We start from the raw sequence: 25,291 nt of genomic DNA, 5'->3' as shown, positions 1-25,291 counted from the left end.
GATTTTGAGGTTGGCGGGTGGGCGCAGCCAGCGGGCACAGGAGTGACCGGGAAATGACCCACCACCCGCGATCGGCCCGTGACCGTGATTTCACACTGGCGGGCCAGTAAGGCCTGCCGAGCATGAGTGGCGGCTCCCCAATGGTCGGGAAGGGGTGGGCACCAGCGGGGGACTGCCGGCTGCCAGGTCCAATGGCAATCTGGCGGCCGGTTTAAAACTGGTACAGTCAGGCCCAGGAAGGCCACTGGTGACAAAGACATCTTCGGTGTTGTCAGCAAGAGAGTAAAACTTACAGATATAAATGTGGCTGCAGATGCCAGGCAGGAGGGCAGGTTGGGTGGGCACTCGGCCCCCCCATTTTGCCAATGAGTGCCTTGCGGTCCTCCTGGAGGAGGTGGCTGCCAGGAGGGACATTATTGTCCCCAGGGATGGAAGGAGGAGGCCACCGATCCTAACGCAACGAGCTTGGGAGGAGGTGGCAGTGCTGGTCAGCAGCCATGGTGTGGTGCAGCGCGCCTGGGTACAGTGCCACAAAAGGTTTAATGGCCTGCTGCGCTCGGAAAGGGTGAGTGCCGTGTTGGCATGGATTGGCGTGTTGAAAAGTTAAGGGCCAGCCATCCCCCCTTGGAGCACAGGGGTGTTAGAATCTGAGTGCCAATTGTCAATGATGCCAGAGCTGGCCAAGAGGGTGAGCCCTGGCTGCTTGGACTGAGTGCCTTGCGGCTTAAGGGCCACGACTTGGATGAGCCCTGTGAGGTGTTGCTCAGGTGGGGTTGGCCAGGCTGCAGTTGGCGCTGCAGGTAGAGAGTGGATGAATCAATGCTCCTCTGGTCTTTCAGGAGGGGATGGCCGATAACAGCATTGAAAGGAGGTGGACTGGTGGAGGCCCCCAAAACCTCCTAATCCTAACCAGGTATGAGCAGGACGCCTTGAGTTGGAGAGTCAGCATGCAACTCAATCAACCAGCTGTGGAGAGGCTGGGGTGTCAGACGATGGTGCAAACATTCTTGTGTAACTCTTTTGAGTCAACCAAGTAAACAAAATTAACAAAATTAGGGACAAAGTAAAAAGCAGTCCCTTAAAGGGAAACTCCAAATACAAAGCCAAAATTTAAAGGAAACTTGCAAACATTAAACCAAAATGTGATTAACAGGGTCAATAAAACACCCCAGTCCCCATGGTGCCCACCCAGCATGGAAGGCCTTGACAAAACAACTGTAAAAGGTTTTTTAAATAACTGAAAAGGGAGCGCAGCCTACAACATCCTATATAGACATGGTCCATGGACTCCACAAGGCCGCAAAAGATGTAGGTACCTTGGGAGTCCATGAACCAACATAACCTATGGTTGTATGGGACCGCTGCGTGCAACACCCTCCACCCCAGGTCCCTGATGGAAGGCGGGAGGACACCCCAGTAGAGGACCCCCCAACAGGGACCTCCGCCTCCGGACGGCAACAAGGCACGCCAGGGCATGTCCGGGCGGCGGGCGAGGGCAAGGAAGTGAAGGGTGTGCAGCAGCAGCCCATACAGGAAACTCCTCCAAGCCGTGCTAAAGGGCACGAGGGGCAGTTCCAAGAGGCGATTCAGGTTACAGGGTACCGGGTCCCAAGGGACATTTCGGGGCTTGGGGCCAATGTGGAATTCCGTCCGAGCAGGGGAACATTCAGACGGAAGATCACCACGCACCTGCTCCAGCTCGAGACCCAGAATGACATCGGGGCCAAGCATAACCGTCCTAAGGTCTTGAATGGCATTGGCCGTGAGCCGGACGTCCTCGGACGCGTGACGCGCCAACTCCTGTGGTAGCATCCAGCCCACTCCTCCGCCAACCAGCACGTCCCCAATCCTAGTCACCCCGGTAGCCGGTAGCCACAGCCCTCCTCTCCGCCAGCCACTGAAAAGGACAGAGGGGCGGATTCCTGAGCAGTCACTCTCTGATGAAAGCTGCTACTCCTGACAGGGGAGAGCTGCGTTGCGTGGTGACCATGTTCCAGATTTTGATCGGGTCTTGGTAAAAGATGGGAAACGCCCTCAAGGAGCCACGAAGGCCCCTCAGGTCTACAAACAGGAGCTGCACGTCATAATTCAGGCCGTGCACCTGGCGGAAGAAATACGTTGCCAGGGCACACCATCTCGGAGGGGGCTCAATGTAAAGGTATCGCTGCAGGGCCTGAAGGGAGAAAGTCACCACCTGGGTGCGTAGGCACACCAGCGCCTGACCACCCTCCCTAAGCAGGAGACTCAGAACCTCAACAGTGCAGTCTTTTGTCCCAGAAGTCGACGAGCATTCTGTGGATTTTTGTGACAAAGTCCGGGGGAGGGGTCAAAGTAACCAGCCGGTACCACAACATGGCGGCAATCTGCTAGCATTCTTGTGTAGTCATCATTGATGGGAGCCTTTAAACTGGATTCCCCATTGATCATTGAAAGACGGTGGTACCATGATGCAGATCTCAATTGTCTCACCAGGGTGCCTGGCATGCACAGTGACAATGTGATGAATTAAACTAAAGACATGTTGTTGTTCTCCCTTAGGTTTTCCACCATGCACCCAATCACAGGACCCCGAAGAGCCACCCCTGATGCCAGAGGACCGCCAGGCTTCAGAAGCATCTCCGTCACACCCGTTCTCTGAACCAGGCACCAGCGGAAATATCAGCACCTCGGTGGCATTAGATCGGTAGCTAAAATGTCAGTGCACTGCGGTGAGGGCACTTCACACTCGCTTGAGGTGCAGGCGGAGGCAGAGAGTGCCCAGGGCGCCAGCAGTCGGACAACTGCTGGATACTAGAACAATGCTGAGTCAAAAGCAGATGATGAGCCCCTGGAGTCGTCCATTAGGCGGCAGATGCTGGACATCCAGCAGGATGTGTGGGAAGCTCTGGCAGAGATCCATGAGGGGCTGCATGCCATGGTCTCTGTTATGGAGGAGTTGATGCGGAGCATCAGCACTGCATTGACCCTCATGGAGAGGCAGCTCCAGGAACAGAATCAGGAGTTCCTGGGGTTGTGCTCGGACCTGCATGCCCTCACAAAGGCAATGGCCACAGGTGGGAGATGGATGATGCACCCAGTTTCCCAGCTAGTTGCCCATCCATCAATGGTGAACAGGGAGGTCCAGAGCGACCTTACGTTGGCACAGGAGCTACCTGTTATCTCAGCGGGCTCCTCTCAGGGTGCCCTGGATGACGGCAGCAGCTCCCCTGCCCCTCTGCTAATGACTGTGGCTGCGCCAACTGGGGAGATGCCAGCCATGGAACTGGCCGCTCCCTCCAAGGTGGGGCCAGCACAGGCTCCACTGGCAGGAGGACGACCACCAAGGTCATCGAGGCCAATAAGACAGCAGAGTCAGCAGGTTGTATGCAATGCCGGTGCCAGCGAGGGGGGAGCACCAAGACGTAGCACTCGCAAATGGAAGTTTAAGGCACAAGAAGGACTGGCTTTGGGTGATATTCAGTTGTGCAATGTTTTGTTTATTTTAACTGACCTTGGGTTGAAGACCAGAGAAGGTTCTGTTAATTTGTTTCGACTGTCAACATGAGATAAATTTTCTTTTGTCATAATGGCCTGAGTATGCTTCACCTTTTTTAGTTAATGTGGTGCAGTATACACCAGTATGTAATGCTGGACATGGGTGGCTTGAAACTTTATTGCACAGGCACTGAGTGGTCAAAGGAAAGGGTGATTGCAGACATCGGGATGGAGGCGGCAGCATGGCGTGAGGTGGTAATGCTTATTTGGCAGCCTAGCTGAAGGGGTGTTGGATCAAAGTGTCCCTGCCTCCCTGTAGGTTACCGAGGTCTGCCTCCACGCCCTCAGCGTCTCCTCACTATGCTCATCTTCGGACTCACTACTGGATTCATCATCTATGGTATGCAGAGCTGCATCAACATCCTCTTCCTCCAATGGGTCTCCCCTTAACAGTGCGAGATTGTCCTTGCATGGTGCACTTTCCACAATCAGTGACACCCACTCTGGGGGTATTGTACTGCTCCCCTTGATCATTCCAGGCATCGGAAGCAAGTTTTCAGAAGACCTATGGTCCTCTCTATCACTGCCCTTGTGGAGGCATGACTCCTGTTATACTGCTGCTCTGCCTCCTTTCTTGGGTAGTGGAGAGGTGTCATAAGCCACCTTTTCAACGGATAGCCCTTGTCACCCAGCAGCCATCCAACCAGTCGGGCTGGAGCACTGAAGAGCCTCGGCGCCTGGGGGTATCTCAGGATGTAAGTGTCATGGGAGCTGCCTGGGTACCTTGCACAGACTTGCAGAATCTGCATCCTGTGGTCACACACTATCTGCACGTTCATGGAGTGGAATCCCTTCCTGTTGACGAAGGCACCGGGCTCACCCGCTGGTGCCTGATGGCCACATGTGTGCAGTCTATTGCAACCTGGACGCGGGGGAATGCAGCAATTGTTGCAAAGCCTCTGGCTGGATCAGCCTGGCTGGCCTAGTCTGTACGGAAATGAATGAAAGTCAATACCCGCCTGAACAGAGTTTCTGTCGCCAGTTTGACGCAACTATGGACAGCTGATTGGGAGACTCCACAAAGATCCCCCACTTACCCCTGGAAAGAGCTAGAGGCATAAAAGTTGAGGGCCGCTGTTACTTTCAGAGCCACTGGCATGGTGTGTCCACCCATAAAGTCGGAGCTGATCTCAGGCTCAATCATCTGACAGGTGGAGGTCACAGTCTCCCTTGAGAGGCGAAGCCTCCTTTGGCATTGCACCTTGGACATATTGAGGTAGCTGCATCATCGCCTGTAAACCCTGGCAGCTGGATAATGGTGTCTTCTGTGGCCCCTTCCGCCTTGGACTGCCATCTGGCCTTGTACCCCCTGTGTTTGCGCCTCTCCTCCCACAGGTCGCTTCCCTGGAAGCTGCATGGGGATACCTGACCTCCTCTCTCTTCTGCCCCTCTCTTCCTCCTCAGAAGAGGTGCCACTAGCACAGACCACAATCCCCATTACCAGAGTAACAGAAGGCTCTCTGATACCTGGAAGGGTCCACAAGGTCTGAATTCTCTGGGGTCCCTGGAGACACCAAGCAGTCCTGAAATGAAGCCTGGAAATGCTAACAATGTTGGCCTATGTTGGTTGACACAGTACTTGAGGAATTGTGCACTGTCATATGCTGTTTAATTTAAGCTGCTAACTGTGATTATATGAACTTTTGATCACCCTTACCTCTCATTTCTCATAAAATGAGAATTGAAATACAGCTCATGGATAATTCAAGTTATTGAAATGTAAAATTAATGTTTGGGTAGCTTTCTTTAGACTGGTAGAAATTGCTTGAAAGCAATTTTCACTCATTAAACCATTGAAAATTAAACACATTATTCAACTATGTCATTTCGTAAAGTAACTTCTTAAAGGCAGTTCTGTAATCAACATTCAAATGGCTAGCAGGACCTCTGTGAAATCAAAAGTTCGTAAGAGATTTCCCATGCATTAAAAGTATGGATGGGAAATCGCAGTCTGCACACTCTTAAATAATCAAGTTGAACTCAATGTACTGCTGCTCCCCTGGAGGACTGGAAAGTGCAATCACTCCAACAAGGGATAACTTCCTGACCTAACAATGCCAGTGGATGCCCTGGCCTTCAGTTACGCAAAACAGAAATCTGCACACATCACAATGTTATGATCCCAGCTAATGTTACTACTGGACAAGCCTGATCCCAGGGTGGAACTCAACTTGATAGATCCTAACTTTTATTCTTTGTTTAGAGGCATGGAGTGTGGCTACTGGACAGAGTTACAGGAGTCAATGGATGAACTTTAAACAAAAGAATAAAACATTTGTTAAACAAGAAAAAATGAACTATACTACAATACTCCTTCGACCACAACTATACCTTTACAGATATATACATATTTGTAAGGATAACAGGCTACAAAAGCTATCTTATATCTAATGTTCACTGTAAATACACAGTCCATGTAGACCAATAGGCGACCTGTGGTCAGACGTGCCACACTCTGAAAGCAAGTGACAGATGCCACCCCAAACAGATGCTATGAATCTCTCATCAAACCCCCCCCCAGACACTTGTCACACCGTGAGCCAACTGGTCTTACTGAACTCCGTCTTTCACACGAGGGTTTCTAATCTCCCCTCGAAGAACTCGCTTTGGAATCTTCTCCCAAGTGATGCTTTCTCCTAGACACCTTCCACAAGGGTCCACCTCCTGGGTTTTGAACCCTCCTTCCGATGTTTCTCTCCCAGGATCGCCATGTGTATTCAAGCTGTCTTCCACACTCTCCCTCTCACTGACTCAGCCATGCCAACAGAACACCACTGCTTTACATGCCCACAGTAAAGAGTTACAAAGTTTCAACTGTTTCCTTGGACCTTCTGGCTTCTCGCAAGCTGTTTTTGATTTAAGTCAGCTTCCTATAGCTTTTGTCTCTTTAAATCTAAAGTTTGGAGCCTTTCTCTCTCTGCCCGTCACTCTTAACTTCACCAAACAGGACCTTTCCCAGGTTCCTGTCCTTCCTTTGACTAGGAGGTCTGCTTGGGACTTTCTCTTGTTCCACTCCCCTGGATTTTGGGGTCTTTCTTTCGCTTGGGATTGGCTATCTGTTCGCTTTGCTCCATCTCTCCTGGCAGCTACTTTCAACCAACTTTACTCAAACATCTTCCAAAACAAACTGCTGTTTCTAGCTTTTCTGTGTGTGTCTGTGGGAAGGACTGGCCTCTCTGGGCCCCTGTTGCTAGGCAACAGCTCAATTCTTCTACTCTTGTTTGCTTAACCTAGCTGCAACTGTCATAAAAATCCTCATTAGAAATGCAGGCACCTGAAACTAAAACTCAATTTGACACACAGATTCAGAAATACAAATCAAACTTTAAAGCTAAAACTCATTCCTAACAGCTACAAATACCAATATAACTTATTTAAACTGTCTCTATTTCCTAACTGTGCATCTGATTCCTCTCTTCTGTCCCTGATCTTCCCTGTGACTCCCAGCTCCCAAACATCCTCAGGCTGACCCTAGTGATCTTTCCCACTTACCCACTTACTCTATTACATTGCTGTAGTTTTTCTTGGGGGAAGTAATTAAGATATATTTCTTACTATTGAGTCACGTCGATGCATCTCTGTACTCCAAATTGTAGATATCCCTGTAAGAGAGTAGAAGGAGTAGGAGAGTTAAAGTTGAAGTTGAAAATGGCCTTGACAGCCATGCACATTGCCATTTCCGGTTGTGCAGGCATGTTTGCAGCAGTCGAACTCTGTAATTGCCTCCATGCTGAACCTGAGCCCATGAAGAAAGTTACTCAACTGACATTGCTAGGTAGCTGTGCCAGGTCTCTGGATCCTAGGGTAATGGCAGCTGTGGGGAATCCACAACTGGTGCCGATGGATCTCTTTGTAACACATTTGTGTCCTTCTTCCTCTTGTAACAAGCTTAAAAAGAGAGAGGCACTGCAAGGAATATTCATTACTTTGAATTAAGTTAAATTGCTCTTGCATATGCATTTGTATTATAAGATAATTCACCTGAAACTCATTTCCATATCTAACTTTGATTGCTGTACTTGGATTGAATTTGAGAATTCAAATCTCATTTATATACATCACCAGCTACTTTGTCAATGGTCTAGTTTGAGGCTGGGTAACAGTTTGCGAAAGTAATTTTCCGATCTGCCTCATAATTTTCTGACTATTTAAATCAATGGTTGTTGTTAGGAAATAGAGATAGAGTTAAGTAAAGTATATATGTATTTGGGTGTGTTAGGAATAAGGTATATCTTTAAATTTAAGTTCAATTTATATTTTTTCTATTTGTGACTCATGGTGTGACAAACATCTGTGGGGAGTTGAGGAGAGATCCATAGCATTTGATTGAGGTGGCATCTGTCACTTGGGGGAAATTTTTCCCTCCGTTGGGGGGGGGGAAGTGTGGGACAGGGCGCAGGCGGGCACGCCTCCGATTGGCGCCCCTGATTGGGGGCATGCCGCTATTTTACATGGGCAGGCCAATGGAAGCTATGCACTCCCTGTGCGGGTGGGGAGAGGGGGGGGAGGGAATTCCCTCAGCCAGGAGTGCACTCTTTCATGCATGTGTGCGAAAGAGTGCACTGATCTCCTTGAGGCTAAGTGCTGCCTCAGGGAGATCGGCTCTGAATTAAAAATTGTAATACGAATGATAGAAAAATTTCCCTGACATGTCTCCTCATGTGACACTGTCACATGAGTTGGGACATGTCCATAACATTTTTGAAATCTTTATTAAAAATTTACATACCCTCATGAAATCTCATCCCACCTGTGGATGAGGCTTCATGCTTTTTCTGAAGCCCGCTAGGGCTTCCAGCCTGCCCGCCAACCCTAAGGTTGGATGGGCAGATCCATTAATGATTTTAATTAGTTTCTCAATGGCTCCAATGGGCCGTTGACAGGTCGGCGGTGTGCAGCTGACTCAGCTGTGCCCCCACCGGCCTGAATATGGAAATGACACGGGGTGACATCGGGAGTTCCACCCAATGTCATCCCGCGTCATTTTATGCATCGGCGAGTGGGCCCCGCCCCCGCTCGCCGACGGGAAAATTTTTCCCTTGGTCTCAAAGTGTGGTGTGTCTGACCAGAGGTTGCCATAGGTTTACATAGACTGTGTACTTACTGTGAACACTAAAGCATAAAATAGCTTTTGTAACTTGTGTTATCCTTACAAATCTGTATAGTCTGTAAAGGAGTGAAGGTGAAGGAGTATTGTAATGTAGTTAATTTGTTTTTGTTGAATAAATGTTTTATTCTTTTGTTAAAAGTTCACCAGCTGACTCCTGTGACTCTGCTCAGTAGCAACTCTCCACATATCTAGACAAACAAATAAAAGTTAGGATCTATCAATCTGGGTTCCACTCTGGGATCAGGCTTGTCCAGGGGTAATCTCAGTTGGGGATCATAACAGCACCATGGTGGAGAGTGCAGCATGTGGTGCGAATGGGGTTAGTGGGGGTGCTTGAGGCAGCTTGGAAAGGAAAGTGGACAATCTTCAGAGGTGGTAAGGGAAATATGATTCAAAACTGGGCCAGGATGCCTGGAATGGGCCCAAAATGAAAACGAAAACATAAATATGCCTGCAAGCAGAAAAGCAAGGTAATGATTGGAGATGAGTGATACAGTTGAGAGACAGATCTGAGATACACAATCTACAGCATTACATAATAGTCAGAGCATAAAACTGAATTAAAAAGGTATCTACTTGCACATTGATTTCCCATCATACTTGTCTATATAAGCAGCTGCCGTTATAAATTTTCTTTTTTCTTGGGATATGGGTGTCACTAGCATGGCCAGAATTTGTTGCCCATCCTTAAATGGCCTTTGAAAAAGTGGTGGTGAGCCACCTTCTTGAAACACTGCAGTGGTATCTGGAGCAGGTTTTGTACACCTGAGTGGATTTCTGGACCATTTCAGAGGGCAGTTAAGGGTCAACCACATTGCTGTGGGCCTGGAGTCACATGGAGGCCAGACCAGGTAACGACTGCAGATTTCCTTCCCTAAAGGACACTAGTGAACCAGTGGAGTTAGTTTCAAGGCACCATTACTGAGACTAGTTTTATATTCCAGATTTTGTATTAATGAATTGAATTTAAATTCCACCAGTTGCCACAGGATTTGAACCCATGTTCCCTAAAGCGTTAGTCTGGGCCTCTGGAATATTAGTCCAGTGACATCATTGCTTGAAAAGGGAGACGAAGAGGTTAAAAGATTAGAACAATGGACAAGAGCGAAGCTTTGATAAATCGCAAGTAGCCATGAGTTACTGAGTCGGGCAAGGGTCAAGGCTCATGTATACGTGTTTTGAATATGATTGGATAATATAATCATGTATACGTGTCTTGAATGTAATAGGATAACCTAATTACGTGTAAATGAATACAATTGGATAACAGTGTTAGAGTAAGAAATATGTCAACTACTGACTGGTATATTCAAACGAACTATGATCTGCAAGGGTATAAAGTAATGGAATATAACTGATCGGAGAGCTGGTACGCCATTCTGTGAATGGATGCAGCTCCTCTGCATATGCTTGAATAAACCAGTGTTAAGAAGCTTGAGTCTCACTTGGTCTCTGCGGAATTGGAGGGTGTTTAATGCTTCCTTACTCCACCATCTCACCTTCATAGCATTGCAAAAAGCATTAACTAAAAAATGGCACAGGACGTGCACGCCTTCTGTAAGAATTTTAATATACGTACTGTTCGATATTGATTGCAGAGAATTACAGTGAAACAGATCACTTAGCCCAAGCTGTTTATCCTCCACCCAAGCTGAAGTCCTCATAGCTGATGCCCATCCTGTATTTATATATTTTTCTCCTCCTTTCCCCCATTCACCTATCCATCTATCGAACATTTTCTTAAGTATTAACAAAGTCCCTACTTCAATCATTCACTTCAGTAGCGCATTCCATAGTCATACTAACCTCCATAAAGGTCTTCTTGCTCTCTGTTCTAAATTTCTTAGATATAATCTCATATCCATCTACTTATTCTAGACTCTTTAATCACCAGAAACAGTCTAATTCTCTTTTTATATAACTCTATTAATCATCCAATAATCCCCTTTGTCCTAATGAAAACAGCCCCTACTTTTGAAGTAATTTTTCACATTTCTATCACCACATACCCAGGTAACATTCCAGTGAAAATGTTCTGTACCCTCTCTATTCCCTTAATGTTTTTTCCTATAGTCTGGAACCTAAAACTGCCACGGTCTAGCTTTACTCCTGTTTACTTATAGATGAAGCACAACCAGTGAGTGGGCCACTTACACATAGGACTGAATTTTACCCTTAGTGGGGTACACTGTATTGGGACAGATGGCCTCCTCTCCCTTCTGCCCCTCTCTTCCTCCTCAAAGGAGGTGCCACCAGTGGAGATCACAATCCCAATTGCCAGGGTAGCAGAAGACTGTCTGATACCTGCACAGGTCCACATGGTCAAAATTCTACAGGGGCCTTGGAGGCACCAATGAGTCCTGAAATGAAGCCTGGAAATGCTAAGACTGAAGCTCAGAACAGAAATGAAGCTGTCAAGTTCAAATAAGCAACCAGCAGCAAACTATCTCCTAAACTCCTCAGTACTCACACTGGCAATGCTTTGAACCCTTTTATTCTGCCCTTGGATGAGGTTTTGCAAAGTGTGGGCTGCCTGCCTGCCTGCCTGCCTCTTTTGCCCAAGCGATGAGTGCAAAATCACACGGGCAATGTAAAATTGGGTTCAATTGAGTTTTTAATGGCCTTAAGTGGCTTCTTATTTTATGGCGGACGCAGCTCCGACTCCCGCATGTGCCCGCCGACCTGAAGATTGCGCACATGCAGGATGATGTCAGGACCCTCGCCTGAAATATTCTCACACTATTTTACGCCCAATCGGGTCAGGAGTGTGCCTGCCTGCGATGCATAAAATTCTGCCCATAAAGAAGATCTCGGCCAATGTTTGTACCCATCTTGAGTCATACAAACAATGGCTCAGATCTTTCAGTCTCTGGATCGTCAGAGACTGGATGTACGACCCAAGATGCATGTTAGCATCCCGCAGAAGTCCTGACATGCTGACCTCCATGGGAATTCCCTGGGAATATTGAAATTCCGCTGGGAAATTCCACTGCTGTCCTGGGCCCTCTGAAAAAGTCTCTAACTCTGAGTTAGAGTCAGAGACTTCAAACAGTTTTGACTTACGTACTTAATTGGTTCTAGGTTGAACCATCTTCAGCTGTTTCATTGATGACCTTCTATCCATCATAAAGTCAGAAGTGGGGACGTTCGCAGATAATCTCACAATGTTCAGCACCACTCGCAACTCCTTAGATACTGAATCAGTCCATGTCCACATGCAGCAAAACCTAGACAATGTTCAGCCTTGGGCTAAGTGGCAACACAAGAGCCACACAAATGCTAGGCATTGACTATGTCCAACACGACAGAATCTAACCATCACCTCTTGACATCCAATGGCATTACCATTGCTGAATCCCCCACTATCAACATCCTGGATGTTAGTACTGACCAGAAACTGAACTGGACCAGTCATGTAAGTACTGTGGCTCAAAGAGCGGTTCAAAAGCTGGGAATTCTGCGAGAGTAGCTCATCTCCTGATCCCCCAAAGCCTGTCCACCATCTACAAGGCACAAGTCAGGAGTGTGATGGAATGACCTCCACTTGCCTGGATGAGTGCTGCTCCAACAAGAAGCTCGACACCATCCAGGACAAAGCAGCCTGCTTGATTGGCACCCCATCGACACCACAATAAACATTCACTCCCACTACCCCTGGCACATGGTGACAGGAGTGTGTACCATCTGTAAGATGCACTGCAGGAACTCACCAAGGTTCCTTTGACAGCACCTTCTAAACCCATGAAGGGCAAGAGCAGCAGATACATGGGAACACCACCACCTGGAAGTTCCCCTCCAAGTCTCACACCATCCTGATTTGGAAATATATCACCATTCCTTCACTGTCGCTGCGTCAAAATCCTGGAACTCTCTGAAAGCACTGTGGGTGTACCTACATCACATGGACTGCAGCAGTTCAAGAAGGCAGCTCACCACCACCTTCTCAAGGGTAATTAAGGATGGGCAATAAATGCTGGCCCAGACAGCAATGCCCACATCCCATGAATGAATATAAAAATAAAGTTACGCAGGAAATGTTAGACAGAAAGATTCTTGTCTAACTCCTCAGTAACTGCAGAACTGAGCACCCCTACAATCACTCACACTGACCCCCCCAACACTCCCCCTTAGACCCTCCAAGCCCCCAACTACCCCTGAACCTCTGACTCCTCCATGACTCCCCTACTACCCCCCCACTAACCGACAGCCCTCCTGGCTCAACCCCAATACCCTTCCCGACCAAATTAATCCCCGACCGCTTGACCACAGCCCTGACCAGACATGACTACACCCATCACCTGACTAACCCCATTAGTGCCATAAAAAGGGGGTGTGTCTTCTTACGCTGATTCTCTTTGCTGCTCTCTGCGTAGACTTGTGCTGAGTGAGCTCTTTGGACTGCTGCATCAGAAGTTGGATCCTTTCAATGATAACCAGGTAAGTGCACAGCTTTCTGACTGATCAGTGTCGGACGCAGTGGTTCAAAATCTGATCAGAAGATTCTGTTTGACTCTCCACAGATGTTGCCAGAAGTGAGTATTTCCAGCATTTTCTATTTCTATTGCAGGTTTCCTGCTTTGGCAGTATTTTGCTTTTGTAGAAAACTTCAAATTTCTGGTAAATGAAAGAATTAGTCCCCGCCCATTCAAAATCCAAACTACCTAAAGAGGAACATTTAAAGTACCACCCCACCCCCACCAACCCTACTTCTGCTGACCACAAAGCTCTGCTACTTCTGGGCTGGCCTTGCCCATTGCTGCTGTCTACTTTATTCATTGTCCACTCCCAATTGTTTACTTTATTGGATTTTTTGGTCTGTATCTACCACTGCCTTTGCTGTTGCTACTGCCACCACAACTGCGTCCTCCAATACCTAGGAGAGAGTCATGGGGGTAGAAATTAATATATGTTCTGCTTATTTCTCATTTTTTAAATGGGTGAAAAGATGCCAATTTAGCAATGAGTTGGACTGCACCCAAACTGTGCAAGCATGGCTCCCATTACCACATTCACCAATTTTGAGACATTAGTCTTCTTTAATAGTAACTTAAGGGCCAAATGCTTTTTTTAAAAACTCTTTTGACAAACAAATTAGTCACTGATGAACAAAGCAGTGCATGGACCTGCTCTGCTCCTCACTTCCTTAATGATTGCAACCGAGAGAAACTACTTAAAATGTTGTTTTTAAGAAACACCTTCCTGCAGAGCCAGGAGTAGTAGGAGTGTTACCCTGCCTCCACAGAAGTCACCATCAGAGACCACCACATCCCACTGCCCCATCCCACCCTGCAGTCCAAAACCCCAACTCTCCTTCCCAGGATTTACATCGGGGCCACTGCCGGCCCAACAGGTGACCCAAAATTGTATTTCCCTTTGGGTTAACTGCCTGTGGAGGTGTGACCATTGACAACAGCTCACCTCAATCATGCAGACGGGACCTGCAAATCCTTGGGCCCCTTGCCGCAGGCATGCACTGTGACTAATTTCTACCCTATGAAGATGACAGCTTGGAGCTTTTGACCTCTTTAAAGCTGCTGGATCTACAAGGACTAGTGCAGACTGCTTGTTGATTGTTGCAAGAGCAATGGGGTAATTCCATCAACCAGCAAATAGCCTTTTCTAATCCATCAGACCCAAAAGGTTTAAATTGCTGAGTATGGATAATGGTTGAAACTTATCTAGTGTCTTAAATATTACCAAATACTTATTTTATCTTTTGGTTTCTGTGAGATAAAATTGAAATATAATATTTGATGATCAATATGACGTGCATTTGCCGTGCAATTGATTGGTTTTCCATTCGGATCAATGAAGAATACCAAGCCACAGCTATCTTTTGTGAGATGGTAATACAAATCAAGTCGATGAACAACCTTATTGTGCTCAAGATGTTCTGATTAGCTCATCATCAGTTACAGTTTTTTTCTCTAATGACATATTTTGGTTTCTTTTTCAATGGCCACAAGGCCTCATAACCATAACTGTGAATAATTGCTGTTTAGATTAATCCTATGGGGCAAATTTATGTTTCAGCACCATTAACAGTCCACCCCATTGATAAGGTACATAAAACAGCACATATGGAAGGTTTGACCTATGATCACAGAATAGCCTGTGAGGATTCTTGGTGTTCTGTTGAGAAATGCAGAGCACTGATCTGTAGCTGACCTAAATACCCGGTGAATGAGTGCAGCTGCAATCCTCAATACTCTGTTCATGGTGTCTCAAATACTATGTAATTGGGAGCAAATCCTTTTGCCAGCATGGACCTATTTTTGGCTCAAAATGTCTGTGCTTTAAAATTTTAAAAATAATACAATGTTCAAGGCACAGTTTAAAAATGTAACTATCAGGACAATTACAATGATGAATAACTGATGCTAAGTTAAATGGTCACTGTGAATTGTGTTAACTTAATGAATTATTCAAATGATGGTGAGTCTCTCTGTGGAAAAGTTTGTCAAAAAATATAAAAGCATTGAAGTTGGCCATAAAAGATTTACTTTTGCCCTTTCTATGTGCCGATTTGTCCTGGCATTAGAGAAGATCTTTGGTGCACTGATACCAAAGATGAACTGTAAAGCTGCTGGAACCATGGACCAGGATTTTCCCGTTGGCGAGCAGGGGGCGGGGCCTGCTCGCCAACCCATAAAATGACACACGGTGACGTCGGGCGGAACCCCCGACGTCATCCCGCCCCATTTAAATTTTCAGGTAGGCGGGGGTGCAGCAAAATCAGCTGTGCGCCCGCCGACCTGTCAATGGCCAATTGAGGCCATCGACAGAGTAATTTAAGCAATTAGTGGATTTGTCCGTCCAACCTTAAGGTTGGCGGGCAGGCAGGGAGCCCTGGTGGGTATTAGAAAAAGCATGAAGCCTCATCCACGGACGGGATGAGGTTTCATGTAGGTTTTTAAAAATTTAATGAAAGTGTTTTTAAAAGTTATGAACACGTCCCTACTCATATGACAGTGTCACATGAGGGGACATGTCAGGGAATTTATTTTTTCTATTTTTAATATTTTTCAATGTGCAGCCGATCTCCCTGAGGCAGCACTTTGCCTCAGGGAGATGAGTGTGCTCTTTCGTGTGCATGCGTAAAATGGTGACACGCCCCTGATTGGGGGCGCCGATCGGAGGCGTGCCTCTGCGTGTTGGCACTTCAACTTCCTCCCCCAACCCAGGGGGGGGAATTCTGCCCATGGTATCCATGCACATAAAAAATCTCCAATCTGGATGCAGTATAGCTGCCACTGATGATAAATCCGCCTCGTATAGTTTCTAAAACAAAACACATTGAAACTAAGGCAACTTCCTTTGCTACCATTCTACCTCGACTAACTGAAAAGAGCTACCTTACTAGCTTAGAGTTGGAGACATTCTGAACATACATTGAGCACTTGTGTGGCAGCTCGAGCTCTGCCTTTCCTTTCTTCTTAGCAATGCAATCAATGTAATTATGGCTCCCCACTCAGATCCTCACTGGTAGTGCACTGTAACAGCATTAGATCTGCTGCTCGGCGTATTCTTTTTGTTTATTTAAACTACTTCATAATTGTCTGTCTTTTATATGTCAACGTTTTGAGGTAGTTTGTATGACATGCACAGTACAAGTATACTGATATCAGCAGGGTTGTGTGTCATTTATGTGTGAAGGAAGTTCCAAATTATATTTAGCTTGCCACGAATAAATTGAGATTGGTAGGGATGTCACCTAGTGAAAAATACTCTAGATTGATGAGCACATAAGTAAATTGCAACTGCTGTCATTTTTTTTACCCTTACACTATATGTGTTCACTTCAGTAAAAGAAAACATTTTAGTAATTCAAGCAAGAGTATTGTTTCAGTTCAAGGTGATACTCAGCATCCCAAGAATCCCAGAAAGAGCTGAAAGCATTAGTGTGTGGTTCAGTATTTCTCTCCCTCTGCTTGAAAGGTAGTGCCATCTGCCAATTCAAGCCATTCTTGTCAGTTTAGTAGCTCTAAGTCTCTCAGAGATAAGCAACCTTCAACAAACTAAATGAAACTAAATTAAATTAGAATGTTAACTCAAATCCCAAGTTTGATTCATTTTGTCGTTGGATGTATCTATCTCTTTTTGAAAAAGAAATGCCGGACGTAGGAGATCATTTGGTAAAATGAATGTTAGCATTGACCTTTCATATAAATAGCACAAAAGTCCCGTCCCTCGTGGTTACCCATGTAACCGAAGTGAAAAGATTTTGAGTAGTTTTGACCTACTCACAACACTGATTTGTTCATAATTTGGCACAGAATTAACAGAATTAGCAGTCTCACTAAGGTAATGAAAGCTGGTGTGGATGTTCCTCTTTGCTTTAGATGGAGCGATAAACCCCAATGCCTTATAATCTTCTATTCCTTTTCAATGTATACAGCAGGAGCAAGTCTTGCAATCATCTTCAAACTCCTAATAAACAATTTCTATGAAAAGTTGTTTCCATTTGGGAGAGGCTGGTATTTATATTGAATCAGTTAAATCAATAGAACCAAAGAAACATGCTACTATTTTGGGATTTTAGATTTTTTGAGAATAACCAGACTTACAGTAAAGAAATTGCTCATTTCTTACTCTAATGCCTTTAAGTATACTTAGGAGGCAATTCAGAACATTACCATGGTGGCATAGTGATATTGTCACTGGACTAGTATTCCAGAGACTCAGGGTAATGCTCTGGGGATGTGGGTTTGAATCCACCATGACAGATGGCGAAATTTGAATAAAAATCTGGAATTGCCATAAAACCATTGCTGATTGTCGTGAAAACCCATCTCATCCATTAGGGAAGGAAATCTGCTGTCCTTACCTAGTCTGGCCTACATGTGACTCCAGACCCTCAGCAATGTGGTTGACTCTTAAATGCCTTCTGATCAAAGGCAATTAAAGATGGGCAATAAATGCTAGCCTAGTCAGCGACCCCCACATCCCAGGAATGAATAAATTATGACTTGGGAGAACAGATCACCCGTCCATTGTCAAACCCATTCAATTTTCATCCCACTTATTTCAATAGAATGGAATTGTGCAGTAGTCCACTCTACAAACTCAACATGCAGGCAGTGGGCAAATATAACTCCTTTTCTGTTCTGTAAGATTTTTGTAAATCTTAAAGCACAAACAAGAAGGTGAAGCTGAAGCCAACTGTAACAAGGTCAGATGCCTCACAAAGTTGACCTTGATAGTTGTTGGGAAGAAAAAGGCTGGTAAAATTGTCCTGGTGTACTAATGAGCAAATCACAGCCTAATCTTTAAAATTACAGGCACAGAAGGAAACCATGTGACAGTTCCTGCTTCAACCAGAGCTCTGCCCTATGATCCTGTTTCCCTGTCCTTCCCTTATACGCTGTTTTCATTTTCCTTTTTAAATAATTATCCAAATTTGTTTACAGCAACATTATAGACCCAAGAACTTTGAGTTCTTCCCTGCTGTGGACAACATTTATGTCCCAACTGATACCATAAATCAATTGACGAGTAACATTTTCTCTTTGCTGTTTGTGCGATCTTGCCATTAGTAAATTGATGACCACATTTGCCACATATCAATAGAAAAGTGCTTTGGGCATCCTGGTGAAGTGAAAGGCATTATATCGATTCAAGTTCTTTCTTCCTTGGCCTTAATTTGTGGTAAAGCACTCACATTCTCCTCTCAATGTGAAAGAAAATTCTTATTCTAATGTCCGCCTTCCCTCTTCAGTCAATGAAAATCCTGGACCTGTGCTTTGTTTTACTAATTCATCAATCAGTGGAAACAATCTTAACTTCTCAAAAACTTTCAAAATTTTGAAAAGCTTCTGAATTTTCTGTGTTCAAAAGAAAGTAAAACATTTTTAGCTTCTCTTAATGACTATATAACCTTTCATTTGTGATTCCATTCTTGTGAATCTTTGCCTCGCCTTTTCCATGTCTCTAATATCCTTACAATAATGGGTGCCAGGAACTGCATGCATTATTCCTACTGTGGTTTAATGTCTTATGCAATTTTAGCACCACTTTGTAAATTGACAGTAGCAATTGTCTACAAAATTAAAATAGCTATAGTTCAAAAGTAATTCATTGTGAAGTATTCCTGTGTATCTAGAGAAATGTGAACAGCAAATCGTTTCCATTTTGTTTTTAAAATGTTCACTGCCACTACTTATAATGCCCAGAATCCTATTAAGCATTTTTGTGGACATTTTTACCTGCACTGAAATCTTAAACAATCCACAGGGTTGATTTTTGTCTTTAGTGCCTGTAAACCATACATTGCCTGGCTGGAGTGCAAAGACAAAAATTAGATGTGGAGGGTGGGGGTGGTAGGGATGAGGGTGTACGGGATCATACACCTGGAGAGCTTGTAAAATTTATTTTATCTGCATTCCACCGAGCTGATTCTTTACCCCTAGGCACCGAAGACATAAATCTACCCCAGGCCTCTGCATCTTCAGGTTTCTCTATTTCTCCTGTTTCTTTATTGTGTTATGACTATTATTGTTTTGGGATATTTTCTTTCTCGACTATTGTTCCCCAGAGTGCCTATATCACATTTCTCTGCATCAGACACCTATTTGCCCACATATCCCTCCTGCCCTGTCTTCCTACAGCTTTCTGTATTTCTCCTTACAGTTTGCCATGTCTGCTAGCTGTGTCTCTGTTGGTAGCATTTTTGCCTTGGATTCAGAAGGTTGTGGGTAAGTAAAAATTAAAATTTAGAGGGCTGAGGGTTGTAGGCCCCATGTGACAGAGGGGAAATGTCCATGGAAAGGTCACAGGGGTTGCCTTTCATGCCCATGACGCCTACCGCCTCTTGAGCTATGAAGTCTCTGGCTTTGATGCACCCTCCTCCCCAGGGTCCACAGGGAGGCCACCTCCGTGAAGTTGGTGGCCACATGGCAGGGGGCCAATTCCCCTTCAAAAAAATGCTAGCAGTACCATTAAATTACCCTTTATGGTATTCAATTGTTCAGTGTTTGATTATGTATTTCTGTTATCTGTTCATTGTGTGCTATTAGTCAAGCTTGGTGTGGCTAGAGAAAGAGAAACTAAACTGAAAGCAAGAAACAGCTGTAAGCATGAGAGTTCAAGGATTTTCAAAGCATTGTACATAAAACTCCTGTTTAGATATATAAGCTAGTGTTGTCTCTGCATATCTCCAAGGTATAAAATTTAACAATTGGATGAAGAATTGTTTAAATTTACCGGCTTCGGCACCTTTCCTTTCTTCACTGGGAGACCCAACCATGCCATGGGATTAATGGATTACAGGGTTCAAGACCTACTTGCTCACTACCGGGGTGGATGGTTTAGATGTAGCAGCAACCAGCAAAAAGGTAATATTCATACATTGTCTTGGAGCAGAAGGCCAGTGAATATTCGAGCAGCTCACTGAAGACACTTCTACATCAGTAAATGCACTTGAAAAATACTCCAGGCCAAAGAACAGTGTGATGATTGAACAACATGCATTCCATGAGAGATGCCAGGGAAATGGTGAGCCAATAAACTACCTATTGTGGCAACTGGCTTCTGTGTGTAAACTTGTCTCACTAACCAACAAACTAACTCATGACCAAATAATTGAAAAGACTTCAATTCCACAAATTAAGGAATTAGTCCTCATGAAGGATGATGACTTAACCTTGGAAAAAGTCAAGACCTTTGCAGTCCAAATCAAATCAGCCATTTTTGATTCAAAGAGGTTATACAGAAAATCAGCTTCAGATTCAGGGTCGCAGACATGGGCACCCTCCCCACAACCGCCCTCCATACTCCCCCAACTTCCATCCAATGCCCCTCCAGCCCCCAAACCCCCCTCCAATTTTCCCCCAACCCCACCTCTTCTCCCCCAATCACCCCTCTAATGACAACCCTACCTACCGCCAAGCTCCTCCCACACACACACACACACACACACACAGAATCCAACTGATTCTAAAATTACAGGGATTTCACTTACCATTTTTCAACTGAGAGCACTCTCATGACAGTTGCTACACTGCTGCTGACCTTCGGGTAGTTTCGTATTTTCCTAGTGGGCTTTTCAAAAAAACAATCGGAACCATGAAGCTGCCTGAAGTTGAGGAACATCAGCACAGCAACTAATGAAACTTAGCCTGATGATTCCATTTTTTAAAAAGCCAGACTTTCTGGTCTGAAGCTCTGGCTGTTCAGTGTGGATGACTTGAGAACTCCATTTGAAACAGTAAGCCTGGGCCCCGCTTAGACCCCTGCCCTAGCGATTGGCACTGGCTGCACCTCTGTCTCCTGGTGTTTCATGTTTAAAATAGTAGTGCTCCATCAGTGTGTGTCTCTCAGTGAGAGGTCTTTATTGAACTGATCTCAAGGTGTCTGCTTATAGAGACTACTTCATGGCAGAGGAAAGCTCTGACTATGACAGGAAAGGCTGACTACAAATGGGACATGTAGAGCTGATTGCATTTCAAACCCAAACATCCTCTTTTTCGTAACAAGCTAAAGACAGAAACATCCCCCTTTTCCTTGCGAACCAAAGGCAAATTTGCATGCATGATCATCTGTGATTCTGTGTTACCCAAGTTACCTACTATACATCCACTAGTCTCATGCATCAACAACTTTTATGGTCCCATTTCCATTCTTGGGGACACGCGAACCTCTGTGATCGGTGGCAGTTCTGTACTCAGTACAGCTGGTAAGACCCCATCTTCCCGATTGGCCGATTGCTGTGAAGGAACACCTTTGCTAGTTGTTTGTATATGCCTGCGGTTGCACCGGTATATTTGGTCGTTCACTTCTACCTTGTATGATCGAGGTGGCAATTTTTCTACACCTGTTTCACATTTCCACGTGGACTGACTCCTGTTGAGAACGTTGAGGATTTGTATCTTGACTGGCTCCTCAATTTTTTCCATGGCTACATATTGCTTCTTCAAAGAGTCTTCCAGGGTTGCCATTTAAGTGCCATGCAATGACCATCTCCAACAAGAGAGCATCTAACCATATTGCTTCTTCAAGGAGTCTTTCAGGATTGCCACACAAAGTGTAAGGCAATGACCACTTCCAAAAAGAGAGCATCTAACCATCACCCCTTGATGTTCAATGGCATTACTATCACTGGATCTCCCAATATCAACATCCTGAGGGTTAGCATTGACCAGAAACTGAACTGGGCTAGCCATATAAATACTGTGGCTACAAGAGCAGGTCAGAGGCTAGGAATCCTGTGTCTCAAGTAACTCATCTCCTGACTCCCCAAAGCCTGTCCACCATCTACAAGGCACAAGTCAAGAGTGTGGTGGAATACTCCCCACTTGCTTGGATGGGTGCAGCTCCCACAACACTCAAGAAGCTTGACACCATCCAGGACAAAGCAACCCACTTGATTGGCACCACATCCATAAATATTCACTCCCTCCACCACCAATGAACAGTAGCAGCAATGTGTACCATCTACATGGTGCACTGCAGGAATTCACCAAGGCTCCTTAGATAGTACCTTCAAAACCCACGACCACTACCATCTAAAATACGAGGGCAACAGGTAGACGGGAACACCACCAACTGGAAGTTCCCCTCCAAGTCACACACAATCCTGACTTGGAAATATATCGTCGTTCCTTCACTATCGATGGGTTAAAATCCTGGAACTCCCTCCCTAACAGCACTGTGGGTGTCCCAACACCACATGAGCTGCAGCGGTTCAAGAAGGCAGCTCACCACCATCTTCTCAAGGGCAACTAGTGATGGGCAATAAATGCTGGCCCAGCCAGCGAAGCCCACATTCCATAAATGATTAAAAATATACCTTGGCATGCTTTTTCTGCCTGGCTGTAAATCGGGTTGAGTTTTTTCACCTCCACTTTGATTTGCCAACTGTGAAATTGAGAGCCATTATTTCCTCCTGGTGCCTTTACGTTGTCTCTGAAATTTTTTTGTTCAGATCTCACACAGCTTGTTCCATTGAAGACATCAATTTTATCATGTGTTTTCAAAGGTATATACTCAGCTTGAACCTTGCACTCAAATATTCCAGCTCTGCTTCAATGCAAACATTTTCCTGTCAAACTGCTTCATTTGCCTTCGGCTCATGCATTTCATTGCACTAGTGTGGTCAGCAGCCATCTTGCAGTTTACTTGAATATTGTCTCCTTCTCTCTGGGGTATTTTGTCACCCTCTCTCTGGGGTCTTTTGTTGCCCTCCCTCTGGGGATCTGTTGCTGCCCTTTTTCTGGGGTCTTTTGCCACCCTTTCTCTGTTGACACGTTCAGGGCTACCAATCCAAGTTTTAGGCTTGCTTCAGCTGAGATGAGAGGCCGTTGTGTCCCTTCTCTGATCTGGGACTCTACAGCTTCCTTCTTGCCATTGCATTGGGCTCTCAGACTAATTTGTTCTCTTGGTATGAGTATTGTGCCATCATATAGCCTCAACCTTACTTTTGATGGCTTCATTTTTGGATCTCCATGTTGAGCTACTTCCCACAGGTCTGTGAAGGCCATGATGTTGCATGAAGCGCCTGTGTGTGTCTGACACTTTATATTTGCTTGAAACTCTCCTCTGCAGTAATCATTGTAACAGTCACAAACCATTTATCACCTATATACTTGACAGAACCATCCTGTTGTATCGTGTATAGTTCTTGATCCAGCACTTCTGCTGATATCGCTCCAGAGGTGATCTGTATAGGCTTGCCTTGCTTCTTTCTAGCCAATGCTTGTGTGCAAAATTATTTGGCTTCTTGCAGTGAAAACACTGCTTTCCCCACGCTGGGCAACCCTTCTTTTCCTTAGTATGATGCTGACCACAGTACTTGTTTCCTGCCCTTTGTCTGCGATTGCTCTGCTCTCTTGGCCCAAAATGTCTCTCAGCATAATGTACCTCCTGGTCTGCTCTGCCATACATGTGCTGTAGCTGACGTTTCACAACCTGTGCATTTCTATCCACATCTATCACTTTTGTGAGCATCAGTTTCTCATCTTTCAGTAGACTTGCTCTCACTGAGGGGTCTCGAATGCCTAATACTAATCTTATCTTTAATCAGATCATCTTTTAGCTGACCAAATTCACATGATTCTGCAAGCTGTGTTACTGCAGTCACGTACTGTTCAATGGTTTCCTGTTCACCTTGAGCTCTAGTGTTGAACACACAGTATTCATATATAACATTCACTCGGTGTTCAAAGCATTTGTTTAAGGCTTTCAAAATCTTTGTCATTTGCTTTCTTTGTTCATTGATTAGATATAGAGTGGTATACACTTTGTAGCAGTCCCTCCCTGGCAGTGTTAGAAGTGTAGGTACTCTCATCAGTTCTGGCCTGTTAATTAAATGTTTCCAGCTTATAGTTTTGCCATTGCAAGTGGAAAAACTGCACATTTTGCCACATATTGCCTTTCATTTCGACAGGAGCTGGGAGGGGGAAGTTTACAGCAGCCAAGTTACTCACTCAGTATTTTACTTGCAGTCTTCAATATGTGCTTTTCCTTGTCCTTTTTCAGTAGTTTTTAGCAGAGTTGAACATTTCTATGTGCCTGTCTGAGCTGTGTCTTCTCTGCAGCACTTGCAGGATTTTTAAAACTCTGTTTTATCTCCACTTCCTGACACCATATTTTGTGTTTAAAGACAGCAATCAGTGTCTTCTCAGTGAGCAGTCTTTATTGAACTGATCTCAAGATGGCTGCTTACAGAGACTGTCTCATGGCAGAGGTCACTGGTCTACAGAAAGCCAGACAGGACATGTAGAACTGATTGCATTTCAAACCCAAACATCCAGGCCTTGGTTCATGTAACTGACTAGCTGACATGCCTAGCCATACTACTGCCGTAGACAGCATTAGTGAGAAGCAACTTGCGACATTGAAGATAATGTGATTGTGGTGATCTCACATGTGACTGCAAATCTTTTTATGTAAGAGGAGTTGAAGGCAGAATTGTCGAGAGACAGCACACTGCAGGAAATCGGCAGTACCTAAAAACCAATTGGCCTAGTGAAATAGAGGAAGAACTACAGAGCAGTCCCATACTACAGAGTTTTATTTTATTCATTCGTGGGTTGTGGGCTTCACTGACTAAGCCAATATTTATTGCCCATCCCTCATTGCTCTTGAGAAGGTGGTGGTGAATTGATTTCTTGAACTGTTGTAGTGCACCGCAGAGTACACAATGAATTTGCATTGTTTGATGACAGCACATAGAACTCGAGTGGGTTATCCTGAATCCGCTAAAGCAACGTATGTTGCATCTTGCCCATGAAGGATTTTGTTACGCTGAAACAATGATCCTGTGAAGCAGTCTGGTGGCCAGCAATAGATTGCTGCATAGAAGAGTTCATGAGAAACTATGTAGATTGTACGCTCAGTGAAAAATCTGTTAAACCATGTTCTGCACCTCTACAACTGACCCCACAACTAACAAATTCATGGCAATAACTCCAAATGGATATTTTTGAAGAGGTGTGAGCAGCCCCAAGCAATCACATTTTTTGCTTGATATTTGTGGTCTACATAGAAAATGGCTGTAAATTGCTACAAAAATTCCATAAACATCACTTTGGTCATTGACATTTTAGATGAGTTCCTAGCAAGCTACTGAAGTCACCACATCTGACATCAAAATACAACCTGCAATCGAATGGTAGTGTCAAGTAATTCAACACCAGAAAGACAGCTGCC

This window comes from Cetorhinus maximus, chromosome 5, assembly GCF_964194155.1.
Source record: "Cetorhinus maximus chromosome 5, sCetMax3.hap1.1, whole genome shotgun sequence".
NCBI classification, from domain to species: domain Eukaryota; kingdom Metazoa; phylum Chordata; class Chondrichthyes; order Lamniformes; family Cetorhinidae; genus Cetorhinus; species Cetorhinus maximus.
This window is presented reverse-complemented; position numbering follows the sequence as displayed.